The sequence below is a fragment of the Saccopteryx leptura genome, chromosome 9, assembly GCF_036850995.1.
Source record: "Saccopteryx leptura isolate mSacLep1 chromosome 9, mSacLep1_pri_phased_curated, whole genome shotgun sequence".
Taxonomy (NCBI): Eukaryota; Metazoa; Chordata; class Mammalia; order Chiroptera; family Emballonuridae; genus Saccopteryx; species Saccopteryx leptura.
Window position 1 is genome coordinate 24,980,491 of NC_089511.1, and position 12,633 is coordinate 24,993,123.

The following is a 12,633-nucleotide window of genomic DNA, read 5'->3' on the forward strand; positions in this document are numbered from 1 at the left end:
AAGGAGAGGAGGAGGAGAAAGGGAAAAGGAGGAAAAGGGGGAGAAGGGGAGGAGGAAGGAAGGGATGAGGGGAGGACAAAAATGAATATTTATGGACATTTTAAAGGTGAAATTAAAAGGAGTTCATGGATAGGGCAGTTAGGCAGGGGGTAGGCAGGGAAGGGAAGGTGAGAATTGAAGATGGCACTGAGGTTGGGGCCTGAGTGATGGAGAGAACAGTGGTGGTTCATTATAACAGCAGGTTGGACCAGCAAATGAGGACACTGGATTGGAAAGAAGCCTTTGATTCTACTCTAGGTTCACTCTCTTAAGCAAGCTATTTAACTTTATAGGTTGTGTTTCTGCAGCTTTGTAAAATGGCAAGATTTATCCCAAGATGTATCTTGGGAAAACCCTAAACAAACGGAGAAAAGATTACAGTAGAAAGCTCAGAGGCATACCAGCCTTATCAGAAAGGGGTGTCCTATCACACTGAGAGAAAGGAGTTGTGTACTATTTTCCATTGCCAACCAATTTCCTCAGTGATTGATAAAATATATATAAGGAAAAGAAAAGCCTTTATCACAGACTTTCCCTTCTATACCTGCGAAACAATGATCCTTTGCTTTCATAATGGTGTTAGACAAAGGCCTATTTAAAAGGAGTTAAAAAAATATATATATATATAACTTCAGGGCAGCAAGATGGTGATGGAGTAGGCAGACATACCAACTTCCAACTCCCAGAACCGAAGTGGATTACAACTTAATTTTAAGAACCATCATCTGGAAAAACCAATTTTGAACTAAACTAAGAGGACTCTTCAACCAAGGAACACTGAAGAAGCCACGCTGAGACTGGGACCGCGCAGAAAACATCTTTCACAACCACCCACCCGGGGGCTCCGGAGGATGGGAAGAGAGGAGAGGACTGAAGCAGTGGGAAGAGAGTGTAATCTAGGAGGCACAGGGAGAAACACTTTGAGGGACAGCCACCCTAACCCCTGGGCTGAGTCACTCCCCAAATCTGAAGTGAATATTTCCCCTGGAAACAGCAATACCAGCAAAGGGAAGCAGGACACCAGCCAAACAAGCTCTCCCGCGGCACTAAGAGCAGAGCCACTTAGAAGCAGGGAGCTGTCAGGACTACAGTATGGTGTTAGGGTCTGACCTGCAGCGCCCCCACCCACACTGCTAAGGGCTAGCTGAAGGGCGGGTGGCAGTGGCGGGACGCGAAAGCAAGGTTCTGTTGAGGGGGTGGGTGGGGTGGAGCTGGTCAGGCCATGCCTGAGGCCCGGCGTGAGCTCAGTCTACCCCAGCGGGGCTGGAGGGGACACGCAAAAGCAGTCCAGCCGGCTGTGGGCCCGCCTGCGGGAGGAAGGGTGAGAGCCTGGGAATGGGCGGAGATCCTCCCCTGAGCAAGGAAATGTGGGCGCATGGGTGCGTGCAGCCTCGCCGGAACTGCCGAGCCCAGGCTTCCGACCCTACTGGCGAGCTGGCTCCGCCTGCCCAGGCAGGGCGAAGGCCCGGGAAAAGGAGGAGCACGCGCCCGCAGCCCCACCTGGCCACAGAGTGTAGGCTTGCGCCCTGTGCACCAGCTGTCTCTGACCACGGGGGCAGGGTGGAAGCCCAGGAACAAGTGGAGACCCGCAGCTGAGCAAAGGTGCTCACCCCCGCCCTTGGTGCCAAGGCTTGTGGCCCCAGCGGGGCATGCAACCCCACCTGCGGGGGCAGGGCTAAGGCAGAGACCAGCTGAAGCTTGAAAAGCCAGGCACCTCAATACAGCCCCTCCGGTGGAGGAGAGGTGGAAACCGCATTGACAGCCGCAGCAGGCTGGTGCTGGCAAGGCCTATACCGGAACACCCTAGGCATCAGCAGAGGGGGTGGCAGGCCTGCAGACAGACCACACCTAGGGAACACAGAGGCAATACCCATTGGACTCCAGTGGCCAAACCTTCTTATACACAAACAAAATAGGCAGGCAGAGAAATGCAACCCAAATGAATCAAGAAAAATCCCCAGAGAAGGACCTGAATGAGTCAGATATAACCAAATTACCAGATGCAGAGTTTAAAATAATGATTGTTAGGATGTTCAAAGAGCTTAGAAAAACAATAGATGGTCATCATGAACACCTAAATAAAGAGACAGCAAGTATAAAAAAGGAAATTGAAATAAAAATCAGTCAGAAATGACAAATACAATATTAGAATTGAAGATCACAATGGAAGAAATTAAAAGCAGGATGGATGAAGCTGAGGATGGAATCAGTGAGTTAAGAGGACAAGATAAACAAAGGCACGGAAGCAGAGTAGAAAAAAGAAGAGACTCAAAAAGTCTGGGAAAACTCTAAGAGAGCTCTGTGACAACATGAAGAGAAATAACATCCGCATCATAGGGGTTCCTGAAGAAGAGAAAGAACAAGGGATAGAAACTTTGTTGAATCAAATCATAGCTGAAAACTTCCCTAAACTGAGGCAAGAAAAAGTCTCACACATTCAAGAAGTATACAGAACTCCATTAAAGAGAAACACAAAGAAATCTACACCAAGACACATCATAATTAAAATACCAAAGCTAAGTGATAAAGAGAAAATATTAAAAGCTGCTAGAGAAAAAAAGGTTATCACCTACAAAGGAGTCCCCATAAGGATGACCTCTGACTTCTCAACAGAAACACTTGAGGCCAGAAGGGAATGGCAAGACATATTCAAAGTAATGCAGAAAAAGAACCTACAACCAAGACTATTTTAATCCAGCAAGGCTATCGTTTAAAATAGAAGGAGAAATAAAAAGCCTCACAGACAAAAAAAAAAAAAAAACCCTCAAGGAAGTCACTACAACCAAACCAATGCTGCAAGAAATGCTAAGGGGCCTGTTGTAAACAGATCAAAGGGGGGAAAAGATTATAGCAAAAGAGGAATGCAGCTTTAAAGAATAAAATGGCAATAAACAACTACATATCAATAATAACTTTAAATGTAAATGGATTAAATGATCTGATCAAAAGACATAGAGTAGCTGCTTGGATAAGAAAACAGGACTCTTACATATGCTGTCTACAAGAGACACACCTTAAAACAAAAGATGCACATAGACTGAAAGTGAAGGATGGAAAAAAATATTTCATGTAAATGGACATGAAAAAAAAGCTGGGGTAGCAATACTTATATCTGACAAAATGGACTTTAAAACAAAGGCTATAGTAAGAGATAAAGAAGGTCACTTCATAATAATAAGATAAAGGGAGCAATCCAACAGGAAGATATAACCATTATAAATATTTACACACCTAATATAGGAGCACCTAAATATATAAAGCAGACTTTGTTGGATATAAAGGGTGAGATCAACAGCAATACCATAATAGTAGGAGATTTCAATACCCCACTAACATCACTAGATAGATCCTCAAGAAAGAAAATTAACAAAGAAACAGCAGACTTAAAGGACAAACTAGATGAACTCAATTTAATAGATATCTTCAGAACCTTTCACCCTAAAGAAGCAGAATATACATTCTTTTCAAGTGCTCATGGTACATTCTCTAGGATAGACTACATGTTAGGGCACAAAAGCGGTCTCAACATATTTAAGAAGACTGAAATCATATCAAGCATTTTCTCTGATCACAATGGCATGAAACTAGAAATCAACCACAACAAAAAAATTGAAAAATACTCTAAGCCTTGGAAACTAAATAGCATGTTATTAAATATTTGAATAGGTTAACAATGAGATCAAAGAAGAAATAACAAAATTTCTAGAAACAAATGATAATGACCATACATCAACGCAAAATTTATGGGACACAGCAAAAGCAGTACTGAGAGGGAAGTTCATAGCATTACAGGCATACCTTAAGAAGCTAGAAAAAGCTCAAATAAACAACTTGACCCTGCATCTAAAAGAACTAAAAAAAGAACAGCAAGTTAAGCCCAGGGGTAATAGAAGGAAGGAAATAATAAAGATCAGAGCGGAAATAAATGACATAGAGGCTAAAGAAATACAGAGGATCAATGAAACCAGGAACTGGTTCTTTGAAAAGGTAAACAAAATCGATGAACCTTTAACTAGACTCACCAAGAAAAAAAGAGAGAGGACTCAAATAAAAATTAGAAATGAGAGTGGAGAAATAACAACTGACACAACAGGAATACAAAATATTTTAAGAATATACTATGAAGAACTATATGCCAAAAACTAGACAACCTAGATGAAATGGACAAATTCCTTGAAACATACAATCTTCCAAAAATCAATCTGGAAGAATCAGAAAACCTGAACAGACTGATTACACCAAAAGAGATCAAAACAGTTATCAAAAAACTTCCAACAAAGAGAAGTCCTGGGCCTGATGGCTTCACAGTGAATTCTACCAAATATTCAAAGAACTAACTCTTATCCTTCTCAAGCTATTTCAAAAAATTCAAGAGGAAGGAAAACTTCCAAGCTCCTTTTATGAGGCGAACATAATTCTGATTCCAAAACCAGGCAAAGACAACACAAAAAAGAAAATTATAGGCTAATATCCCTGATGAATATAGATGCTAAAATCCTCAACAAAATATTAGCAAACCGGATCCCCAGCAATATATAAAAAAATCATACACCATGATCAAGTGGGATTTATTCTGGGGAGGCAAGGCTGGTACAGTATTTGCAAATCAATCAATGTGATTCATCACATAAACAAAAGGAAGGAGAAAAACCATATGATAATTTCAATAGATGCAGAAAAAGCATTTGATAAAATCCAGCATCCATTTATGATCAAAACTCTCAGCAGGCCCTGGCCAGTTGGCTCAGTGGTAGAGCGTCGGTCTGGTGTGCAGAAGTCCCGGGTTCGATTCCCGGCCAGGGCACACAGGAGAAGCTCCCATTTGCTTCTCCACCCCTCCCCCTCTCCTTCCTCTCTGTCTTTCTCTTCCCCTCCCGCAGCTGAGGCTCCATTGGAGCAAAGATGGCCTGGGCGCTGGGGATGGCTCCTTGGCCTCTGCCCCAGGCACTAGAGTGGCTCTGGTCGCAATAGAGTAACGCCCCGGAGGGGCAGAGCATCGCCCCCTGGTGGGCAGAGCGTCGCCCCCTGGTGGGCGTGCCGGGTGGATCCCGGTCGGGCACATGCGGGAGTCTGTCTGACTGTCTCTCCTCGTTTCCAGCTTCAGAAAAATACAAAAAAAAAAACAAAAACAAAAAAAAACCTCTCAGCAAAGTGGGAATACAGGGAACATACCTCAACATGATAAAGGCCATCTATGACAAACCCACAGCCAACGTCATACTCAATGGGGAAAAATTAAAAGCAATCCCCTTAAGATCAAGAACAAGGCAGGAGTGTCCCCTTTCACTACTCTTATTCAACATAGTTCTGGAAGTCCTAGCTACAGCAATCAGACAAGAAAAAGAAATAAAAGGCATCCAAATTGGAAAAGAAGAAGTAAAACTATCATTACTTGCAGATGATATGATATTGTATATAGAAAACCCTAAAGTCTCATCCAAAAACTACTGGACCTGATAAATGAATTCAGCAAGGTGGCAGGATATAAAATTAATACTCAGATATCAGAGGCATTTTTAAAAATTATTTTTATTCATTTTTTAGAGAAGAGAGAAGAGAGAGAGAGAGAGAGAGAGAGAGAGAAAGAAGGGGGGGAGGAGCAGGAAGCATCAACTCCCATATGTACCTTGACCAGGCAAGCCCAGGGTTTTGAACCGGCAACCTCAGCATTCCAGGTTGACGCTTTATCCACTGCACCACCACAGGTCAGGCAATCATTCAGAGGCATTTTTATTCACCAACAATGAACTGTCAGAAAGAGAAATTAAGGAGACAATCCCCTTCACAGTTGCAACCAAAAAAATAAAGTACCTAGAAGTAAATTTAACCAAGGAGATTAAAGACTTGTACTCAGAAAATTATAAGACATTGATAAAAGAAATCAAGGAAGATACAAACAAGTGGAAGCATATACCGTGCTCATGGTTAAGAAGAATAAACATCATTAAAATGTCTATATTACCCAAAGCAATTTATAAATTCAATGCAATACCAATTAAAATACCAATGACATACTTCAAAGATATAGAACACATATTCCAAAAATTTATATGAAACCAAAAGAGAACACGAATAGCCTCAGCAATCTTGAAAAGGAAGAATAAAGTGGGAGGTATCACACTTCTGGATATCAAGTTATACTACAAGGTCAATGTACTCAAAACAGCCTGGTACTGGCATAAGAACAGGTATATAGATCAATGGAACAGAACAGAGAACCCAGAAATAAACCCACACCTTTATGGACAACTGATATTTGACAAAGGAGGTAAGAGCATACAATGGAGTAAAGACAGCCTCTTTAACAAATGGTGTTGGGAAAACTGGACATCTACCTGCAAAAAAATGAAACTAGACCACCAACTTACACCATTCACAAATATCAACTCAAAATGGATAAAAGACTTAAATGTAAGCCGTGAAACCATAAGCATCTTAGAAGAAAACATAGGCAGTAAGCTCTCCGACATCTCTCGCAGCAATGTATTTATTGATTTATCTCTATGGGCAAGTGAAATAAAAGACAGGATAAACAAATGGGACTATATCAAACTAAAAAGCTTTTGCACAGCTAAGGACAATAAGAACAGAATAAAAAGACAAACTACACAATGGGAGAACATATTTGACAATACGACTGATAAGAGGTTAATAACCAAAATTTATAAAGAACTTGTAAAACTCAACACCAGGAAGACAAACAATCCAATAAAAAAATGGGCAAAAGAAATGAATAGCCTGACCTGTGGTGGTGCAGTGGATAAAGCATCGACCTGGAAATGCTGAGGTCGCCGGTTTGAAACCCTGGGCTTGCCTGGTCAAGGCACATATGGGAGTTGATGCTTCCAGCTCCTCCCCCCCTTCTCTCTCTCTGTCTCTCCCTCTCCTCTCTAAAATGAATAAATAAATAAATAAAAAAAAAAGAAATGAATAGACACTTCTCCAAAGAGGACATACAGATGGCCAATAGGCATAAGAAAAAATGCTCAACATCACTAATCATTAGAGAAATATCAATACAAATTAAAACCACAATGAGGTATCACCTCACACCAGTCAGAATGGTGCTCATCAACAAAACAACACAGAATAAGTGCTGGTGAGGATGTGGAGAAAAGGGAACCCTCCTGCACTGCTGGTGGGAATGCAGACTGATGCAGCCACTGTGAAAAACAGTATGAAGATTCCTCAAAAAATTTAAAATCTAACTGCCTTTTGACCCAGCTATCCCACTTTTAGGAATATACCCAAAGAACACCATAGCACTGTTCCAAAAGGAGAAATGTACCCCCATGTTTATGGTAGCATTGTTCACAATAGCGAAGATCTGGAAACAGCCCAAGTGTCCGTCAGTGGACGAGTGGACTAAAAAGCTTTGGTACATATACACTATGGAATACTACTCAGCCATAAGAAATGATGACATTGGATCACTTACAACAACCTGGATGGAGCTTGATAACATTATACTTAGTGAAGTAAGTAAATCAGAAAAAACTAAGAACTTTATGATTCCATACATAGATGGGACATAAAAATGAGACCCAGAGACATGGACAAGAGTGTGGTGGTTACGAGGGGAGGGGGGGAGGACAAGGAGGGGATAGGAGAGGGGAGGGGCACAAAAAAACGAAATAGAAGGTGACAGAAGACAATTTGACTTTGGGTGATGGGTATGCAATATAATCAAATGTCAAAATAACCTAGAAATGTTTTCTCTGAACATATGTACCCTGATTTGTCAATGTCACCCCGTTAAAATTAATTAAAAAAATATATATGTAACTTCAATTTCATAAAGATACTTCATAATCAAGCCTTCACAGAACTGAAATCCTGGCTCACACACAGCCAACCCATTTAGTCCAACAGCTTCACCATATCAAGACTGAAAAAATGAGGTTCAGACTGATCCAACATAAGTGAAATCGGAATGACTTTCTAAAATGATATAAAAACATTTACATTTAATTAACCCACAGCAGAACACAGAAACATGGCTGGGAAGCAGACACAACATTTGTGGTTACTGTTCTAAAGGAAACTTTTCCTCAAATCTTTTCTTTGAAGCTAGTTATACTAGACAAAAGGCCAAGCTCAAGAGTGTTTTGTATGTGGTGTTCCTTGGATCTTTCTAATTGTTACTTCTGATCCAAAGAAGTTATGTCACATTGTATCTGACTGGAGAGAAAACTCTTCTTCTTTGGTTTCTGCTTCCTACAGCTCACCATCTCACAGGCAGCTGGGGCTGAAGGATCTCAATTTAGAGCAAAAGTCAATGCAAAGGTTGGTTTTTTTCTCTGCTCATTCTCAAATTAGCAGCCATTGAAATTGTACTACATTTCAAAGTCAAGGAAAGGCTAGTAATAAAAGGCTGTGACTTTTTTTTATGGTCATATGCATCCAGAACTACGAGATTTAAAAATAAAGACTTGTTCAGCTCTTCCATTTTCTCACTAATATGAAAATATTAGCCTTGTTTAGAAGTTTTAAATTATTTTGGCTTACATTTGCCATAGGTTCCCTTGGGTAGCAGCATTTTGGCAAGAATCCAGGGCTAAGTAACTGAATATAGTAAATGCTGAACTTCAGATCAGCCTGCTCTTCAAGCCCTGACCAAAATAATTAGAACACAGCTGCTCAGCCTCTCCCATAAGAAAAATTCCCCAATCCAAATTAAAATATTTACCCAATATGAATCTTTCTGTATAATCACAACCTTCCATGAAATGGCAGCAAGATACCTGTATAAGAATCTGATCAGAACATAAGAATCATTGATTTCTATACTTTGGACAAATGACATTCTTCACTGATGTTAAACATTTAGAAATACCTAGTAACTTCCAACACTAAGGACCTAAGAGAGAAGTAATCCAGTGTTTTTTTTTTGTTTGTTTGTTTTTTTGTGTTTTTTTTCATTTCTGAAGCTGGAAACGGGGAGAGACAGTCAGACAGACTCCCGCATGCGCCCGACCGGGATCCACCCGGCACGCCCACCAGGGGGCGATGCTCTGCCCATCCTGGGCGTCGCCATATTGCGACCAGAGCCACTCTAGCACCTGAGGCAGAGGCCAAGGAGCCATCCCCAGCACCCGGGCCATCTTTGCTCCAATGGAGCCTTGGCTGCGGGAGGGGAAGAGAGAGACAGAGAGGAAAGCGCGGCGGAGGGGTGGAGAAGCAAATGGGCGCTTCTCCTGTGTGCCCTGGCCGGGAATCGAACCCGGGTCCTCCGCACGCTAGGCCGACGCTCTACCGCTGAGCCAACCGGCCAGGGCCTGTAATCCAGTGTTTTAAAGCATCTATAATATACAGTCCTTGAATTGGCTTACAATTTCCTTCAGTATTTATAAAACAGATTTTTACCTGAATTTTTAAAAAATTATTATTATTAAGAGGTGGGGAAGCCTGACCAGGCAGTGGCGCAGTGGATAGAACGTCGAACTGGGATGTGGAGGACCCAGGTTCAAGACCCCAAGGTCACCAGCTTGAGCGCGGGCTCATCTGGCTTGAGCAAAAAGCTCACCAGCTTGGACCCAAGGTCGCTGGCTCGAGCAAGAAGTTACTTGGTCTGCTGAAGGCCCACGGTCAAGGCACATATGGGAAAGCAATCAGTGAACAACTAAGGTATCACAATGACAACGAAAAACTGATAATTGATGCTTCTCATCTCTCTCTGTTCCTGTCTGTCTGTCCCTATCTATCCCTCTCTCTGACTCTCTCTCTGTCCCTGTTAAAAAAAAAAAAAAAAGAGGTGGGGAAGTAGAGATAGACAACCACACGTGCCCCAACCGGGATCCACCTATGAGGCAATGCTTTGCCCATCTGGGGCTGCTGCTCTGTTGCTTGGCAACTGAGCCATTTTAGTGCATGAGGCGAGGCCACGGAACCATCCTCAGGCCCAGGACCAACTTGCTCAAACCATTTGAGCTAAGGCTGTGGGAGGAGGGAAGGATAGAGGGAGAGAGAGAGGGAGAAGAGGAGAGAGAGAAAAAGAGAGGGAGGGACGGAGAGGAAGGAGGGAGGAGAGATGAGGGGGTGGGGGTGGAGAAGCAGATGGTCACTTCTCCTGTGTGCTCTGACCAGGAATTGAATCCATGATATCCACCTGCTGGGCTGATGTTCTACTGCTGAGCCAACTGGCCAGAGCTTTTTTTTTTTTTTAAATATGGAATGTAAAAAAAAAAAAAGGAATGTTTCACAAATTTGTGTGTCATTCTTGTGCAGGGGCCATGCTAATCTTTTCTCTGTATCATTCCAATGCTAGTGTATGTGCTGTCAAAGAGAGTGCCTGAATTCTTAAATGACTGAGAATTAACTCTGATGACTTGGATTTGATAACAATATGGAGATTATCTATAGGTAATATAGATACCCCAAATTTTAACTTATTCTTTCTGTAACATCTGACAAATGCACAAAAATGTAGCATTAGTTTAATTCTTGGGGGGAAAAAAAGTATGCTATTGATACAAGTTTTCAAAGGAGAGAAATTTTAAGCCACAACTCAAGCCAGTAGTTCGTGAAGACCCAGTTAACATAATGATTGTGGAAAATAACCCTGATGACTACTGGTAATGGTGTGCAAAAATGGGCCCTCAAGTAACACTGGAGAGATTTCAGATTGGTACTGCCTAATGGACAATATCTCTTAGGATTTATGGTGCATGAACATCCGATGACTCAGCAATCACACTTCTAAGAATCTATCCTCCAGAAATAATAGCATGAGGACATAAAAAATATATGTGAAAGATTATAAAATTATTCATAACTGTATAATCTGGAAAACTAATGTTCATCAATAATGGAATGGTTACTCAAATTATGGAATATCCCCACAATAAAATCCCACGCAGTCATAAAAATAAAATGGAGGTATTTAAACTGAGTCTGGAAAGATGCCCAAAATAGACTAAGTAAAACTTCAAGTACGGACTAACACAGAGTCTATTTTTGTTTTACTGTATAGATCAGGGGTAGTCAACCTTTTTATACCTACTGCCCACTTCTGTATCTCTGTTAGTAGTAAAATTTTCTAACTGCCCACCAGCTCCACAATAATGGTGATTTATAAAGTAGGGAAGTAACTACTTTATAAAATTTATAAAGCAGAGTTACAGCAAGTTAAAGCATATAATAATAGTTACTTACCAAGTACTTTATGTCGGATTTTCGCTGTTTGGCAGAATAAATCTTTATAAAACAACTTACTATAGTTAAATCTATCTTTTTATTTATACTTGGGTTGCTCTGCTACCACCCACCATGAAAGCTGGAATGCCCACTAGTGGGCGGTAGGGACCAGGTTGACTACCACTGGTATAAATGGTTACAATATATTAGCATAACATAAGAAAGAATCTGCACAAAACGGATAAGCAGTTAACAGCAGTTAGCCTCTGGGGCTGGCAATGAAGAAAAGGCAGGTAGCAAGAAAATGTCACTGTCAGCTTTCTATAAAAATTTAAGCAGGTCATTTTCACTTTCTTATATTGAATAAAAAAACAAAAACAGCAATAAAAGCTTTTTATCTCAAGGGAAAAAGATGAGAAAAGAAAAATTGTCTTCACTTTCTAAACACAATGGTAGAGTTGAAAACAACAAAAAAAATTATAATAAAAAATGTATAAACCATATAGCACACAGAAGGCTCATACCAAGAGACTAATCTAATTAGCTAAAGGAAAATGTGCAGCACTTATATAACCAAACCCTGGGAATGCTTCAAGTTCCTGGGCTCTTGCCAAAAACAAGCTCTCTTTTTCAGGGGGGATTCTGCCCTCTAGTGTACACTAAGAGAAGCTAAAACACATGAAACAAATCAATAAATCAGTGAAATTTAGTGATTTCATTAGTGAAATGAAATACTTCCACTACATTCCTAGAGAACCACAATTTTCTCCTTAAATGGAAGCCTCCATATCCTTGTCACCTAATCAATTTCCTGTTATCATACTGAGTAAACTCTGTGTGAACATTTTAACTTTGGCCATCTATTCTTTCTATTATTCCTTACATTCCCAAGATGTGCCCAAATAAAGCACTTTATTGTCTCATAATTCACACCAAAAGTAATTTGGCCTAACCAAGGGTAAAGAAATATAGCAAAATAAAGTTTAAAAGTTTATAACAGATATAGGCACCTAGTTCTTAAACTCAGATTTTTAAAACTTGTCGGCACTGTAACTCAAGGCTAAGGGCAAAGGAAAAAGGCTGCACTGTGCAATAAAGTCTATCTCCTCATAGTATTTTCTAAGAACACCAGAATCTATTCAACCCTGGGAAACCTTGAAAACCAATAGGGACACTTTCTATGTTCATGGTATTTGCTGTAGCTATTGAATCAAAATTAACAGAGGTTAGTTACCCATCCTGGTGACCACAAATGAAAAAAGTTCTTGCTTTGAAAGCTTTTCTGTGTTTGGGATCTCACTGAGATGCTCACAACGGCAGGTACTTCATTGCTTGATACAGTATCAAATATTGCCTCCCACAATAACAAAAAAAAAGAATATTACTAGTGCCTGACCAGGCGGTGGTGCAGTAAATAGAGTGTCGGACTGGGATGCAGAGGAACCAGGCTCGCCAGCT

At 40.9% G+C, this 12,633-nt stretch overlaps 1 protein-coding gene, 1 long non-coding RNA gene and 1 other non-coding gene across 3 annotated transcripts in view; 1 reads left to right on the forward strand and 2 right to left on the reverse strand.

Annotated features, from left to right (window-relative positions):
* CFDP1 (craniofacial development protein 1) overlaps nt 1–12,633 on the reverse strand; it is a 132,992-nt gene that overhangs the window by 77,154 nt on the left and 43,205 nt on the right. The window lies entirely within an intron of this gene.
* LOC136381101 (uncharacterized) overlaps nt 9,127–12,633 on the forward strand; it is a 52,863-nt gene continuing 49,356 nt past the window's right edge. The window contains exon 1 of the long non-coding RNA XR_010747015.1: nt 9,127–9,329. This is a non-coding gene — a long non-coding RNA (uncharacterized lncRNA). The remainder of the gene's footprint in view (nt 9,330–12,633) is intronic.
* Nucleotides 10,222–10,330, reverse strand: LOC136381611 (U6 spliceosomal RNA). The gene has a single exon (XR_010747103.1). It is a non-coding gene; the product is annotated as a U6 spliceosomal RNA (small nuclear RNA).